Source organism: Sus scrofa, chromosome 2, assembly GCF_054392235.1.
Source record: "Sus scrofa isolate SSC_HxYL_T2T_F1_AM1 chromosome 2, Sscrofa_HxYL_maternal_Yorkshire_Landrace_v2.0, whole genome shotgun sequence".
Lineage (NCBI taxonomy): Eukaryota > Metazoa > Chordata > Mammalia > Artiodactyla > Suidae > Sus > Sus scrofa.
The window spans coordinates 114,643,874-114,662,336 of NC_139384.1; the positions used below are offsets into that span (position 1 = coordinate 114,643,874).

Below are 18,463 nucleotides of genomic sequence, written 5' to 3' on the forward strand. Positions count from 1 at the left end.
TATGTGTATATATATATATATAAAATGTTGAAAAAGAGCTCCTACTTTCTAGAAACTTACAGTTTAATGTGAGAATCAGATCAGTACATTTATAATTCTATTTATACTCTAAAAAGTATTTAAAATATGGTCAGAATGTGCTTATGAGAATCTCTTGGATTAAAATATGTGCATTACACTATATTTACTTGTGAAAGTGGACTAAAATTTTCAACAAATTATTTAAACATACTTGATTTTTTTGCTTAGCTCTCAGTTTACGATCAAAATTTATTTGATGATTGCTGTAGATAGTGCCTTTCATTCTCCATTTTACTTTACTAGTGTAAGTATTATATAGAAACAACAAGGAAAAACAGTTAATACCAGGCACAGAATAGGTGATTAATACAGGTTAATTAAATCTTTGCATATTTTCTTCTTTATGGAACGGGAAGACTCTCAATGGAGAAAGCATATTAGAGATTCTTCAGTTATTTGTAAATTCTTTAGCATCATACCGAGTTTCTCATGATGGCTGTCTATAGAAAAGGTATTATACACACATATCAAAAATAAGACATGTCTTACTGCCTTGCTTGAGCTCACCACTGCCTCACACATCTTACTCCTGTTCCCATCCCTCACACCTTCAGGAGAATAAAAATCACATTCCAAGCGCTAACACCAATTTCTACAAATCAGGCTGTAGTCAAGACTTTAATTGCAACAACCTCTAAAAGATGCAAGCACATGGGACTATATACAGTCTCTACTTAGGTGTGATTGATAGCTAAACCTCATCATGCACTAATGAGCCCTGTGATCACTGCAGAGACAGCATGTGTCCCTAATTAGGAGGGAAAAAGTGCTTACTACTGTTTCATTATGACATTTTTAGCAGAGAGAAAAATGGAGCAATGTTCATATTGCACTGAAAATTTTCCACTAAAATTTGTCCTGTAAGCTCTCTGAGAGACACATTTCTGTGTCTTCTAGGTTCCCATTAATATATGGGTATGTGTACATAGCAAATTAACAAATGTCTCATCTATGGATGAGTCACTGTTCCCTTTTTGCTGAAAATACAGCCCATATTATTTGTCCAGTTTTTTCCTATTTCTGGGAGAAAGGAAAATGTGACCATGTTTGTTGCTTTTATTTGTATTTTGTATATCAGACAGTCCAGTTTAAATTGTTTGCTTAAATCAACTTTTCTCATAAATTCTTACTGATCTGTTCTTTGGCTTCGGGGTCCTATTGATTTTTATCTGAGTTGAGGTGAAAAAAGAAAAATGCTCAGTTTGGCGTATTTTTCTCTTCATTTATTGGTGATCTGAAGGATATTTAGACTTGGTGACTAAATGGGTTTTATCCCCATTTTACAGAGGAAAACAAGGCTTGGGATGTTAAAAGTTTTGCTTGGAGCCTCCTGGTGACTAGTGCTTGAGATGAATGAAAAAGAGAAGCATGGATACAAATACGTTGATTATAACAGTGAAGGAATCAGGATTTTTTTATTTTATTGCATCTGATATTCCATTTGCACACAGTGTGGACAGAGTAGTTAAATGCTATAGATTCATATCTTTCATTTGCTGCTGGGAGAATGCTGTATGTAAATAAGACCATGCATATGCAGTCCATTCCCAGTCATAGAGGAGCTGAATGACTGAATTTTCTGACTTTAGGCTTCTCCTCCAGTCTTTTCTTCAGATATAGGACTCCATCAGGCAACTACTTCATTTGCAAATATCTCATTTAAAATTCTCCATTAATCATTGTTGGGCCTATGTTGTGATATAATGAGGTGTCAGTTGTCAGATCCAGAATTAACATCTGAATATATTTGCCTCTGTTGGGCAGCAGTGTCAAATGTATTAGTGTGTTAAATGGTGTTTTAAGAAAAATTTCAAGGATACAATGACTAAAGAGAGGTTTTTGTGCTGAGAGTCATTTTCTTCATGCCAAAGGGCTTTTTAATGGTCGTTTCTTGCCTGAATCATTCCCAGAATGCAAGGGCATCAAGGATTTTAAAATCTGTCATAAAGATATATAGGATTGAGGCAGAAACGACTGAAAGGAAGCATTAATAAACTTTGTGTGTAAGTGAGCCAGCAGATTAGAACAGGAAAAGTGTTAGGTTAGGTTGGGTTACTATCCAAAGTGAGAATGCATTTAGATCATTTCTTCCTGTGAGAAATTTGCATCTGACAGTAATGTCATAATCTGTGTATTGCACAACGCCATAATTTATAATCAAGTGGATCAAGTTGAATTACTTAGTCCTTACTATATGTGTCCTGTGGGGTAAAAGCTGTGGGGGGATAACACACAAAATTTGCTTTTGTGAAGTTTAATAGCCTGGTGTGGCTTACTGTCAAAAAAGTAAACCAAATAAATAGACAACGAAGAAAAACCTATAAAAGGTGCTAATTGAGCACTACGCATGGAAATATTAGATAACAAAGAACTATTTTCAGAAGCCAACTGAGCTGAGTTCTTACTTAGTCTGGCAAAAAAACCCCCAACCAACCAACCAACCAAACAACCAAAATGTCTCAAGAGCTAGTAGACCAACATAGTAATTTTTTATGGTAACTGTCTTGGGTTGGGTTCCAATGAGCAGGGTCTGAGAAGGGTAATTTATTGAGAATGCTCTTGAAAGAAATCTGGAAGGCAGGGGAAGGGAAGCAGGAAGAGGCAGGGGAAGATGCCAGGTAAACATGTGGTCTCAGCCTGATCCTGCAGGGTGCTCTGGGACATGGCTGGCACCACTGAGTTGTCACACTTTGGGATGGGTTAGGCTTGTCTATCCCATATTGGTCAAAATCAGCTGCAGGATATAGCATTTCTTGTTGAGTTGGCTCCTGTCCCCTGAAGGCAGTTTTCTGAAGAGGCACGGCTGTGAGCTATTTGCAGCTCACTGTGACAGCAACTCAGGGATGGATGGGTGCATAGGTCCAATGCAATAATGACTGATGTTTATTGCACACTTAAAACTTAAGGATCCTGCACTCTTACAAGTGTTTTAAATATATAAAATATGTTAATTATATGAGGTGGATAATAACATTTCTCCATTTGAAATATAAGAAAACTGAAGCACAAATTAGGTGAACTGATCAAGGTTATCATCAGGGAAGTGGCATAGCCATGATTTGGACACACTCAGTCTGATTTTTGAAATAGAAAGAAGTTACCTTATCTCTCTGCTGCATGCCTACAGTGAGCAATGCTTTTTTCAAAAACAGAAAACAACAAAGTTGTCTGTAATTTCTTTTTTTAAGTTAAAAAAATATTGTAGTTGATTTACAATGTTGTGCCAATTTATGCTGTACAGCAAAGTGATTCAGTCATATATATATGTATATTCTTTTTTAAATATTATTTTCCACCATAATATGTTTCAGGAGATTATATATAATTCCCTGTGCTATATGGTAAGACCTGATTCCTTATCCATTCTAAATATAATAGTTTGCATCTACTAATCCCAAACTCCCAGTCTATCCCAATTCCTCCCCCTCCCCCTTGGCAACCACAACTCTGTTCTCTATGTCTGTTTCTATTTTGTAGATGGGTTCATTTGTGCCATATTTTTGACTCCACATGTAAGTGATATCATGTGGTATTTGTTCTTCGCTTTCTGACTTACACTTAGTATGAGAATCTCTAGTTGCATCCATGTTGCAAATGACATTTTTCTTTTTTATGGCTGAGTAGTATTCCATTGTACATACCATACATGTACCATATCTTCTTAATCCATTCTTCTGTCAATGGATATTTAGGTTGTTTCCATGTCTTGGCTATTGTGAGTAGTACTGCATTGAACTTAGGATGCATGAATCTTTTTGAATTATACCATATGGGTGCATGCATCTTTTTGAATTACAGTTTTCTCTGGATATATGACCAGGAGTGGGATTGCTGGATCATATTGTAGTTCTTTGTTTAGTTTTCTGAGGTATCTCCATATTGTTTTCCATAGTGATTGTACCAATTTACATTCCAACCAACAATGGAGGGTTCCGTTTTCTCCACAGCCTCTCTGGCATTTGTTATTTGTAGACCTATTAATGATGGCCATTCTGATCATTGTGAGTGGTACCTCATTGTAGTTTTGATTTGCATTTCTCTAATAATTAGAGATGTTGAGCATCTTTTCATGTGCCTACTGACCATCTGTGTATCTTCTTTGGAGAAATACCTATTAGGTCTTCTGCCCATTTTTCAACTGGGTCGTTTTTGTTGTTGTTGTTAAGTTGTATGAGTTGTTGGTATATTTTGTAGAGTAAACCTTTGGCAGCTGCATTGTTTGCAACTATTTTCTCTCATTACCTGTGACTTATTTATTCATAGAAATAATTGTCCATGTTGTATTGCCAACTAGTTTATAGGAGCTGAAATTTGACTGTGCCTTCTAGGAAAAAAAATCCCCCCATATCCAAATAGCATTAGCACTCCTGGATATCAATTCTTTTCCCATTTTTTGGGGGAAAGACCACATTCTTCACATTTCCTAATGTCTACTTTTTCCCTCAGGCTGGCCGTGCTTCCTCTCACTTTCAGTATTCCAGCCCTGTTTGTTTTGTGACTGCATCCTGCTCTATCCTGACACAGGATATTTGCACATGCTCTTCCCTTTAGCTGGAATGTGATTCATGCTAACACCTCCTCACCCCCAACTATGTGCTTAGTTTTCTCCTTATGATTCTCTGATCTTATTGATCAGGCTTCATTTATTCCATTACCTATCCCATTGTGTAGTCCAGGGATTTTTGTTATAGATTCTCATTTAACTATTCCCTTTTCCTTCAGAGCACCTATCTCATTTTATGTTCATACATACATTGATGAGATTGTTTAATTAATGCCTGTCTCCTCTCCTGGACTGTAAGCTCCCAAGGATAGGAATCGTGTTTGCTTCACCCACTCTTCTACCCAGCACAGTGCCTGACATAATGTGAATACTCAACATATACATGTTAATAAATGAATAAATGAGGGAAAGAATTCCTACTGTCTGTGCCTCAGTTTCTCCCTGCAGACCACTAATAGGCTTGCCTCATTGGCCCAGCTGCTTCTTAAGCTCTGAATTTGGGTTTATCTCAAGTATCTGTGTCCATCCTGCAGATCTGTCTTGCTCCAGGTCTGAAACCTCTTGGTCTGATCCAGCTAGTGCCAACAAATTCTTCTAGAGACACTTACTCCCTACACTTTATCAACAGCACCATTAAATTTGGAATTAGACACATTTGAGGAATAAGGACCCAAGTAAGGCTATTACCATATTCTGTTATTTTAAGAGTCTTATGTGCACATGCATTTGGAGTTTCACAAGTGCCTGTACGCTTCAAGGTCCCACTTTGACAGTAGCCAGATTCACTAAAAACACTCATTTTAGGAGTTTGGACATTTACATTGATATGTTAGTAAAATACCTTAAATTGAAAAAGACAAGTGTTTTAAGTCTTTTAAATAATGCACCCCAATTATCTATGAAGAATTTGTTCTGTTGATATGTGTTTTTATTAGCAACAAGCTTAAGAGAAATCTAAAGACCGGATGTGTAATGGATGACTTTCACTAGAAGTTGAAAAAGGAAGCAAGGATATCCGTACCTGTATTTTTCAATTATATTCTCAAATCGATTTTTCTGTTGTAGACACAAGTTTAAAAGTAGAAGAGTTGAGATAAATAATCCTTCATTCTTCCACATTTTTCATGTTATTTTATTGGCCTAAAGAGGGTACGTCTTATTGATTTGAAATACTGTTTGGCGGGGTGTTTATTATAAAAAGGAATTGTTGCTGTACATCCACTAGCTTATTCATCCTTTTTTTAAGAAATATTTACTATATATCAAATAAAGCTTGTTGTCATCGTATTATCTATTACTTAAACAATTGAATACTCTATTGAAATTGCATTTAGATTTTGCTGAGGAAAACACATTATTGAAAGTCTTAAAAATTCTCATTATTTTTTGGACTTAATGATCCAGTAGGTCATTTACATCTCTGTCCTGAGCAACTTAACTGAACATTGAATGGGTCCAGCTCTGGTAGGGGACACTGCAGCTGCTGAAGTGCAAAGGAAAACTGAATGTAACAGTAGACTAAAAAGACAAATTGCATTTAAGGAGCTCCACACAGTATAATGGCCTGTGTTGGAATTTAAATTTTTAAGATGGAATGCAACTCATTTGATATTTATCCTACTTGATAATTCTTGTCTAAGCCCAACAAGATGCTCCAAAATTATCATATTTTTATGTTTTAATAAATTGTCATTATACCTGTAGTTTCCATATAGATCTAGAGGGAAAACAAATGTCTAAAGTTGGAACCCTGGAGTAGATCTCTTTCATGGTGCGGCACACATTTCATGCTGACCCAGGGTTAGAACCCAAGAATTCTCTTTATGACAGGTAAGGTAACCACATAATTTGTTGGTCAAATTGGAATGATTTTGACAGTGAAGACGTGTGTTCTGAAAAATTATACCAGGACAAAAACTGGGCCCATTTCAGGTAAATTTGGCTGTATAATCACTTAGGAGTGAAAAAATTTCAGATCTTAAGCCACTTTTGACATTGTGGCTGTGGAAGCATACTTATTTGGAGACTATTATTTTTTATTTTAGTTGTACCCAAGTGATATTTTAAAACAACTTTCTTAATATTAAGCTTTGGGAAATATTACTTATAAACACAGATTATATAAGCCCCATACTCATTTATTTACACAATCATTTGTTCATTCAAGTAACAATAGTTGAGCTTCTTCTGCGTTTCAGGCAGTGTGCTGGTTTTGCGGGGTAGTGTGGTGAGACAACACAAGGATGTGTCCTTGTCTTTATGCACACACATTGTTTTCTAGTGTGTGCGGTGAACATAAAGTGCAGTTATATAAATTTCTATAAAATTAAACTGTGTTGTGTGTACATGGGACTATAGGAAAATAGAAAATTTGACCCTGTTAAAGAATCTAGGTTAGTATTTCTGAACAGGTTTAAGTTGTGCTAAGATTTAAAGGGTGAGAGTGTAGACCAGAGAGGGCAGTTTACTTAAGCCTGGATTGATGCCAGCCCTCCCATTCAGTGCAGGTGTGTCCAAGGAATATGGTGGACTTGTCTTAGTGACAGACTGGATTTTTAATTTTTTTTAGTGGATAGCTTTTGCTTTGCTGGTATAGTAGGTGAGTTTTTTGGCATTTGACTGGATGTTGAATAAGGAGAAGAGAATGAAAGAGTAATTTTGGGATGGAGCGAGGAGAGGTGGGACAGCTCTCATAGGAAGGGGAACTGGAGGGACCAAGCAGAGATGCTTGAGATGACATGTGGAATATATGCAATCAATCACAAGAAGACTTTTCTCCAGAAATCTGATAGTAAGTGACCTGGATTTCAAAAGTGGATTTATATTTGAGGGGCTGAGATTGGCAAGGTAGAGAGCTGGGATGGCCCAATGAGGCCCATTTCATTTTAGTTTGCACACATATGTTAAACGGGATTTAGCAGTTTTCTTTATCTCTTTTATTTTTGTATTCTTTATCTTTTAATTCTTATAACTTTCATGCAGTTTTCAGAAAATATGCCACAACAGTAATAGAGTGAGTCAGTTTTCTATTTTATTAGAACTATCCAAGGGCTTTTAGTTTAACCACTTGTACTTTGTATAATAGATTAAGATTTCCCTCCCCAATTAGATTTCCTATAGCCAGTCTTAAGACAGTTTGAGGTGGAGAGAACAACCATTTGACCTGCTCCCATCAGTAAATAAATATTTTTAAGGATGTAGTTTCTCACATTACCAAGGTGGATGATGCATGTGTTTGTGTCTGTGCATGAGCGTGTGCACAGGTGTGCAGGACAGTGAGAATCTAGTTTGACATTGTTCCCACCCTTAAGCTGTTAAAACTTTTTGTGGAAAGGAAGGCCAACATACAACTTTAAATAATTCAATTTACCTAAAAATTTATCTAAATGTTGATTTATCCAGTAGTTTGAAGCGGGAAAGCTAGGGGTAATTAAGTGTAAAATAAAGGCTTATTTGGGAGATTTTTATTAGGGATGTAGGTTTTTAATTAAACATAAAATCAAGAAAGATACCTTTGTAAATTTAGACCCAAAAATTTCTTTGAGTCAATATTGTGTTTTTGCTCAACTGGCCCATGTCTTTAGAAAATTTTATTTATTTTCTCTGTCTCACTGGATTCCCTGACTTCAAAATGCCCTAAATAGAACTCAGCCTGGTGTTGAATGATGCAACAGAAAAAAGCTTTAGTGACTTCTAACAGATTAAGCCTTGGACAATAGCTCCTAAGCAGAAAGCATGACCCCGTATCTGAAAGGGTAAAGCAAATGGCTGTGAATAATGTGAGTGAATGCAGGAGGAGAGCAGAGCAGCAAAAAAAGTTTCCAGGCTTATTTCTGGTTCAATTCTGTGACTATCTTTTTATGTATCTGCAGTGAATACAAGATTTTCTCATTGGCTAGCCTAAAATGCCATGAAGTTCTGACTTTCATATTCTTTCTTTCTGTGGAGTATTTTACTGCATTCCACTTTTCCCTGGGATAATAAAACTCTTTATTTCCTAATTGCTCAATGGAGGACCCACATGGCTGGGATAATAATGAGCTGGCACAAAGCCTTGGTTTATGGAGGGCTCTGTGGATTCAGAAAAGTCACAAGGTTTGCTAAAGTGAATTCTTTTTTGCTTGCAATTGGTCCCCCAGGTAATGTAGACCAAAGAAGAAAGATGCAACTTCAGGCATTAGTGGAAAGACCTCATGATCTGGAAAGGAACTTTGTTCAAATGAGGGCATGTCAGTCGCAGAGCTTTTAAAAAATGAATCTCAAAGTTCATACGTTTTAGCGCACTGCCACTGGAACGACTTGACATGAGCTGGTTGTCTTAACATAAAATCACCTGTCCTTGACTCTAAGCCAAACCATACACATTAGAGATTCAGCTGGAAGCCTGCCTAATGTTTGAGGGATTATTTCTACAAATCCAAGATAGATGGTGTGAATACTAATTGTCTGACTAATGAGAGGAATAGCTGAACAACAGTGAAGGTCACTGCCGATGTCCAAAGGTGAACAGTCAACATGGTTTGGAGCTGGTGGCTCCAGTCCTCACAGTGCAGGGTTGGCCTGTTGAGGATCATTGTTCCTTGAGATGTGGGAGGTGGACTCCCTTCTCTTGCTTTCTGCCCAGAGTGTGGACCATGAAATACTCTTGAGGGGATTGTTACAATGTTTGTCCTTAGTCGTATGACTATTGTTTCAATAATTCAGTGATCTATCAGTGAAAACGCACCAGGCTCACTGAAGTCATTATGTGCAGAAGAGTTAAAAGATCAAGACTGATGATCAAGTTAGTATTCTGTTATGCATTTTAAGGATTATCATAATGTGATACTGAAATGCTAAGTAGGAGCTTAGGTATACTGCCTTTGCTGATATTATTTTCATCTCCAGAAAACAGTGGTCTTTGGAGTTTTATTGTTGATAAATTTTTAAAATTTAGAAAAAGTAGAATACTTGTAGGTAAAAGATTGTCTCACAATACTGAATATATACTTCCATTAACACACTTTTCCATAACATTGTTACTTTTTTACCTTAATTTACCATACTAGATTATTAGGTTTATTTTTTATTTATGACTCTGTTCTCAGAAAAGGCGCAATTATCTATATACTTGTTTTGACTGGGTGTCTATATTGCAGTGATGAAAGTGTGGGCTTAGAGCAAGGGAGGGAATAGTTCTTCCTACTCCCATACTCTAGCTTATCCTCCCAGTGGCCCTCTATTTTTTATTGGCTAGAGCACATGTCACAAGAAGAATGATTAAAAAAAGATAATGAGAATATTCACTTATTATAAGAAGACTTAAAAGGAATGTGCATACTGTTCTCAGATACGTTCTGACTTCATGGATTTATTGAATGGATCAATAGAGGGTTAAATGAGTGAATGAATGAATGAATGAATGAATGAAGCACTAAGTGGAGGGCACAGGGAAGCAGCATGGAGTGACTAGAATGACACATATGCTCATCACCCTTAGAAAGCTCACCTTCTACTGTGGATGAACACAGATGCAAAGGCAATTATTCTGTGGAGCAGAAAGTAGAAGAGTGAAGAAACTGGCTCTGAGTAGCTCTATAGGTCAGAAAGAAAGCAAGTGTCAGTATTAGTCATAAGTTTTTTTTTTTTAATGAATTGCCTATCAAGTAGTTTCCCACATCTAATACCAAATTTAATTCAATTTAATACCTGTCTATTGAAGATATACTATGCACATTCTATCCGGAGCAACATGGAAATGTATCTGGGTGATCATGTAAGAAGGAGCAGCATAAGGGTGACAAGAACACTATTAGGCAGTTTACTCCAGTAGGTAGTTAGCACCCACATCTGCAGATGTATTTGGAAGTGTCTTGGTGTGGCAGAATCTGGGTGTTAGGCCACAATATGCAATTCATTCAACTAGAGTAGGTTAAATATTTTTTTCCTATTTAGTTTGTGATAACTCTGATTCATGTGCTTATTCTTCACCTTTACTGAGAATAAAGGGCTTTGTGAGAAGTAATCTGCTGTTTATTTTTGACTAAAGAAAGACGAAACAAGTCATAGCTAGGTAGCTAGATTCATGTCTATACATATGCCATTTATTTTATTCCTTTTTCTGACTTGTTTTTTCTTCTCCTTTAAAGGATCAAACATGTACTAGATTTTTTAAATTAAATGGGATATTTTTCTTTCTTCCTTTTTTGAAAACAGAGAAATCTGTAGTTCAGTAGTTAGGTATGAGATCAACATTTGTCATGATTTTAAACTAGTTTGTGAAGCCAAAATTTTCTCTCTTTTTTGCCTTTTTTTAGGGCCACACCTGCAGCATATGGAAATTCCCAGGCTAGGGGTTGAACTAGTTGCTGGCCTACACTACAGCCACAGCAACATGGGATTCGAGCTGCATCTGCAACCTACACCACAGCTCACGGCAACGGCATATCCTTAACCCACTAGAGTGAGGCCAGGGATCGAACCTGCCACCTTATAGATCCTAGTCGGGTTCATTTCCACTGAGCCACAATGGGAACTCCCCCAAATTGTCTATATACTAGTTCCCCAATTTCCCTCATATCCTTATGTAGCTATTCTAGTATGAATTTGCTGTCCAACATTAATGGGGGCCATCCTTGAGGATGTCTTTTCATGGAGATTCTGGAAAAATACTGTAATGCAGTGATGTTGCTTAATGACCTGTGCTGCGAGCCTTGATCTTGATTCCTTTGAGAAATGACAGATGAAGTAGATGTCCAAAGGAAAACCCCAGAATTGGAATGATTATTAAAATTACTGGCTAGAAGCCATCAGTACTTGAGTGGATACTAACTACAACCTTTGGCAGGAAAGCAAACTGTTCATCCTGTGCACACAGAAACTCATTCTCTGACAATGTTTGCTCTTTCCTCGAGGATACCTTCAAGGATACTACTTTGTTCTTCTGATTCCACATGCAATTCATTAGAATATAAATTTTTCATTCATTTTTTGATTTGGAACTTAATGAAGGTCAACACATACCATATCTACATTGCTTTTACAATTTCTATTAAATAAAAAAAGCTTAAGGAAATTTGTCTAATAGAGTAATACCTGGAGACAGTAAATATCTGTTTTTAATATTCAGTATTTTATTATAATAAATCTAAAATGCCCATGGTTGAACATTCTAGTTCAGTAGCACATGGATAATACCTAAATCCCTCAAAGTATGAAAATATTCAGGTGAACTTGACAGAGACAAATAAGGTAGCATAGAGAAGTGACTAAGAGCGCAAGTTGTGAGATTAGCATCCATTTAGGTCATGACCGTTTTAAACTGTAAGTTGTCTCTCTGTGCATTATCTCCTCATTGTAAATTAGGATAATTAATAGAACTTGTCTCATCAGACTGTTTTAAGAGTTAATGTTGGGTGTTTAGTATAGCTCCTGGTATGTAGTAGGTAGTGGTGTGTTGGTAAATGGTTAACGAAAGATGTTCTGTTATATAGTGCCTGCCAATTTCTATAGTGTAAATATTTCCACCATGGAGTAAATACCCTCAATATGATACTGCTGGATGCTCAATTGGAAAGCGATATGCGCAATTGGCTTTCACTAGTCTGTGTGAGCCAGCTCCAGCATACTCTTGATAGTAAGCATTAAACAAATCTTAATTGTTGTTGTTTACATATTCAAATAATGAAAGATACTTAAGGACCTTTAACTTATTAATCGTATGTGCCATATATTATGATCATCTATTTTGATGGCATATTTAGCTTATGATTTATGACATAAAAGTCAATAAGCAATATACATTTGCTCTAGTTTCCCTTGTGGGATTGGTTTAAGTTCTGCATTTTGTATTAGTTTGCAAAATACCCTTTAATTTATATTACAGTTGTACCTAATATTTGATTTCCCAGGTTTAGTGTGTTTACATTTTTTATGATGTTGTCTCCACATAGAGTTTTTTTATTTATGGTCTCACTGTCAGGCATAATCAATTTTGAATAGGAAAAAAAAAGAGATAAATTAAAGGAGTGGCTGGTTAAGATAATGCCTTCCAGATGAAGCAGCAGCTGCTCCCATAGGTTGTGAGTTCTCATAGGCTTCCCGTGTTCATACTCCTTGCAAGTATCTCTCTACCAACCTCAAACAATATACAGTTCAGGCCTCCTTCCTTCCGGAATGACCTTTTAAGAATGAAACATCAGCATCTGTGACAAATAATAGAGAAGGAGGCTGAAAGCCTTGTCTTACAGAGTGTCAGTAATTGTTTTAAGTCTATAAAAATGCAGCCCAATTAATATATCTGGTCAGAACAGCTATTTACATAAAGAGCATTCAAAATGTGCATAGGAAAATTTAACTTATGAGTTAATGAAAGAAATTACCTTTATGCTATTTGACAGCTTCTTATATAAATTCATAACAAGGCCCTCATACTAGAACAGTAACAATTTTTCTTCACAACAGTTGGAACAAATAATTTATCGGGACACTGAAATTGTAAATACCAAAGTATATAACTCACACTTCTTTGGAATTTAGATATACATAGCTGGCTATGACGTCACTATTTTGTCTTGCCTCCTAACTGGAACCAGGAGCTATATATCATTCTGGTTGGGCTTTCATGATTTTGAGAAGAAGTTTGTAGTTAATTAAGTAAAAGGAGTTCCATTAGTAGATTTTGAAGATAGTTTAGAGGAATTTTAGAGAAAGAGGCCAGCTTGCTTTCAAGAGTCGCTTCTGATTTATTCTCAGAAACCTAGAGAAGGTTGCTTTGGAGATATCTTTACCCTGCTAAAGTGACAGGAGCCAGGGCACAACTATTACAAGTTTTATTTTTCAGATGTTCCTGATAGTATTAGTAACAATTTTGGAGTTTCTATTATGTGCAAAGCACTAGCCAAAATTATTCATCCCTGAAACAACACTGTTGGGTAGATTATTTTTTATTCCAAACTTACAAATCAGAAATTTGAGGTTAAAAATCTTTATTAACTTGCCATATGTATGGTTACCAATGAGGAAACCTACTTTTCAAAGTTTTATCTATGTTTCCACAGCTTCCTTTCTTTCTCTCTATCCAACTGTCTCTAATAAGACTTTGAAAAACAAGACTTCTTTTAGAACTCGTTTTCAAATATTTTTAAGTTGTTAGATTTTCTTCTCAAAAAATCTAACTGTTCAAGAAGCAATATCCATTCTTCAGAATTTGAAGAACATCTTCAGATAGTTTAAAATATCTATTGTTCATTTTCTCTATCAATGTACCTAAAAAATTTCTCTTGAAGAGTGAAGATGGTAAATTTGGAGTTACAAAGAGAGAAAGAATATAAATTTAGATGCATAAAATGTGGAAAAACGCCTATGTCATCACAGAAGCAGTCAAAGCCTAACTCTGGTACTGTGATATTCCACAAAAGAATAACTACTTTTCATGGACAGTTGGGTTCTAAAAAACACAAATTATAAAGCCAAGATGTTTAATTTCCTTTAAATTAGTTACAGCTTCAAGGGTATATTAAAAAAAACAAAAAAAAAAACTCTAAGGGCATACCTCATGTTGTTGCACTTCACATTATTGTGCTTCACAGGTATTGTGGGTTTTTTGGTTTGTTTTGTTTTAAGTTAAAGATATGTGGCAATCTTGAGCAAGTCTATCGGTGCCATTATTTTCCCATAGCATTTGTTCTCTTCATGTCTCTGTGTCACATTTTGGTAGTTCTCTCAATATTTCAGTTTTTTCATTATTATTATGTTTGTTATGGTGATCTATGATCAGCAGTCTTTGATGTTACTATTGCAAAAAGATTATGACTTTCTGAAGGCTCAGGTGATGGTTAGCATTTTTTAGCAATAAAGTATTTTTTAATTAAAGTGTGTACATTGGTTTTTTAGACAATGTTATTACACATTTAATAGATTATAGTAGAGTGTAAATATAACTTTTATATGCACTGGGAAACCAAACAATTCCTGTGACTCTCTTTATTGTGATGCTAACTTTATTGCAGAGGCCTGGAACTGAACCTGCAATATCTCCGAGGTATGTTTGTAGTTGGTGATTATTAGGACTGTTTTCATGATTGTCTCAATATTATTTGGGAAAACAAATTATTTTGAAAAACAATAACTCATCAATGGGAATCAGCTTTTCTATTTCGGTAAAAGATAATTTTGAAAAGTTTACATTGCTGCAACACACAGTGATTCCTTTTGTGTACTTCTGGGTTTAGAGGCTCAAATGGCAGACCCAAGGTACCATATGTCATAGTATCTGAGAAAGTAAAATAGCCACAGAATACTTGGCACACCTTGATGACAAACTTATTCATTTAGCTCTCCATATCTTTTTCAGAACTGTTGTAAATGCAATCAGAAAAGCTAAATCGTCTATGTCATGTGTTACATAATGGAACTGGGGCAAGTGGGTCTCTTCTCTGTGGGTCACAAAATAAGGAGGATGAACAGAAAATCCTGGTTAGTACATCTGGAAGAAATAAGCTAACAAGTATCTTGGCAAGACTATTCAGAGCTGTTGTGAGCCAATGGGGGAGTGAGTGGTGGCATAGGTGTTAGCACGGGGCAAACATCAAAAGGCCATTTCACATCTAGATCATTTCCATTGGTTATCCTCAGATGATTATTTAAACTCGTCAAGGCTCATCTGCATTGAAGTATCTTTTTTAAAGCTATGGTATAGTTCTCTTTAATTCTCTTACTTTAGGAAAATAAATTCAAAATGCATTTTTGCAGAAGATAGCACAGGTTATAGTAAGTACTATATAACAATTTAAAAGTTTTAAAGATGAAAATGGAGAACAGAACGTAAAGGATTTCTCCTGTTTTAATAAGCCATACCAAACTTGTGCTTCAGAGCCAGGATTTGTTAGGTCCTGGTCTACAGTCTCTGGCAGTAATACTTCTCCTGGGATGTAGGTTTAAATAGTTTTCATAAATGAATTTTTTTTTTAAATCAGTGACCAGTAGTTTAAAAATCTATATGATTTTGGACACTTCTTTTCAGAGAGACTAAAAGACCCAAATATTTAACTAAAAATTTCCTTGCTGATTAACAATGAATCTGATGACAGGCTGAATGAATATATCCTCAGATTCCGTTTTTTTCCTTTCTTTTTAAAAAATCTGATTCTTCATACTTGCTAATGGTTTTCTCTCCTGTTTAGACCTCTAGACTAGTTAATTTGCAAGGATGAATTATAAATTTCTTAAAAGTTGATGGGAATTTCCTGAGTTTAAATGTTAAAATTTTCATCTTCTCTCAACAGTTTAAAAAATATCTTTTCAAATTCAATTTAGTATGATTCTGTATTGCGTCCATAGAGTAAATTTATATATAATACTGTGAAATATCAAGAAAGTAGCTATATAGAATAATAAGGTCATTCTTCATATCAAGTTAACTATTAAGGAAAGTACCGACTTTTCTAAGGATAATTGTGTAATTCACTCTTTATTTAGATGAAATTTATTAAATAAATGTGTATCCCCAGTGGAGTCCTAAAAGACCTGAGCTGAATTTAAGCCTATCCTTTTAGCACTTCATTACATAATGTCTACTATTACTTTTAACTTATTCTGTTCAAGTCTTGGCTTCATAGGAAAATCATGGGCTTCCTGAGGTTAGGAATTTGGTCCTTATATTATTGTTATACCTTCATAGCACCTAACATGAATCTTGGATATAGAATATGCTTAGTAGTTATAAGTGGCTTGGTAAGATTAAATCTTAATTCCACACTTTGTATTCTCTATAGTAAATTGTATTTTGTATATTTTGAATATGATCAGCATTTACATAAAGGGTCTGCATCTTCAGGCCAAATCCTGGTTACCTGTATTTTTGTAAATGAAATCTGATTGGAGCACAGGCACACTCATTCATTTGCTTATTGTCTATGGCTGCTTTTATATTACCATGGCATAGCTAAGTAGTCAGAACTGCAACCCTCCAGCCCACCAAGCCAAAGTATCTGGCACTTATAGGATTGTAGAATTGCCAGTTGCCAACCTCTTTTCTAGATAGTACTTATCTTTGATAGAAAATGTAATTGCTTAGGTTCTGAATTATTTAACTTTTTACCTTTAAAGAAGGTAAATTAGATGATAATGCTTCCTGGTGCTGCATATGTTAACTAAGATTTTCCAGTAAGAACAAGTATCAAAAAGAGAGAAGAAGAATAATAATGGAGCATGTCCCATTTTTCTTGCCATTGTTCCTGTATTTCTGATTGAAGATAGAGAATAGATACATTAAAACACACCTAAAAATGTAGTTTGGTTTCCTGCCAGGGTAAACCTTTATTAAAGCCAAGATTCAGTTTAAATTAAAAGGTTGAAACAGCCGCATTGTATTAGAGAAAATATACAGCTGCATTAAAAAAGGTTCAATTAGCTGGTTGCAATAATCTGCTCTTTGAGGCTGCCAGTCTACCTCAGGTGTAATCATAAAATACATTTAGCATTGGTTAAAATAATGGTTTACTTAGTGATCTTAAAAACACAATTATTTCATTGTTATGTTGATTTTACAAGACAGTCTTCATGTTGAAAAGGTGAAGAGCAGTCTTTTACATTCTTCACTACTTTAAGGTAATATCATGTCATAGAAAGTTAACAAGGTTCTTCTTATTAATATTTCAGATGGAAATAATGAACAGCTTGTATTTAATGCTAGCTTAAAACCCAAGGAAACTACTATAAAAAGTACTTAAAACAAGAAATTATTTTACTTGAATGTTTTAAAAATTTAAAAATGAATGATTTTCAGTGACTATTGAAATATCAGTTGGATCTCATATTCCTTTGGTTGTTCTATTCCATGCTATTTATCATCAGATGTTTAGATAGGGAAATATATTTCCCCTATATGATTGAAAAGATGCAAATGATTTTTTTCTTTATAATAATATCTAGATAATTTAGAAAGACTAACACAAAGATCAGAGAATTAAAAGAGACCAGTATTTCATGATGCTCACTAAGAAGTGACTGTCACATGTGTTGTATTTTCTGTATGTCAGTATTGTAATAAGCATTGTTCATAGATTATTTTTAGTATAGCTACTCTCAAAGATAGGTAATAATATTCCTACTTTGTAGATAAATTTGAAAAATGCTCAGTAATTTGCTCAAATTTGTACACTAGCCAGTTAGAGGGCTGGACTAAGTCTGTCTGACCAGGTAGTGTTAATGACTTAATTTAGGGGTTTCCTGAAAGGATAGAGTACAAAAGGGCCCTTTGCTATTGCTAGGAAAGATCACATTCTGGTAGAAGTTAGCAGCATAATGATACTCAGAGGAGAGTTGGTGAGAGCAAGTAGTTCTTGGTCTTTGAATTCTCACCCCAGTAGCTAATTTTTATCAAGAATCTACTATTTTGTGCATATTTGGAGTTATGCATTTATTTTATATGTGTATTTTTATAATGATTTGGAGAATGTACTGCTATTCTTGTTCACAGCTGAGGATCCTAAGGAATTTCTTTGTGGGTTAGTGGGTTAAGGATACAGTGTTGTCACTGCTGTGGCTCTAGTTATAGCTATGACTTGGGTTTGAAAAAAAAAATGTTCAGTATCTTGTCCAAGGTCAAACCACCAATATGTTTGAAACAGATGACATTAAAATTGACACCTGTCTGTTGTCAGTTTTTTGACCTATAACTACAAATTTCTCTGCCTTCCTGAAATTCAGTAACATGAGTTGGAAAACCATAAGACTCCCATAGATAAGGTTTAAGTTGAGTGAGATTTCAAATAATCTGAGCAGCATACAGAATCTGAATGTTCACTCTTAGATGGACGTATTAGAAGAGTTAGCTAAATTCTCCTTTTCTCCTGTTGTGTATATGGCAGTAGATAAAAATCATGATATTTACAAAAA

At 35.2% G+C, this 18,463-nt stretch overlaps 1 protein-coding gene across 5 annotated transcripts in view; it reads left to right on the top strand.

The window, feature by feature from the left end:
- LOC106509506 (uncharacterized) overlaps positions 1 to 18,463 on the top strand; it is a 1,068,352-nt gene that overhangs the window by 251,847 nt on the left and 798,042 nt on the right. The window lies entirely within an intron of this gene.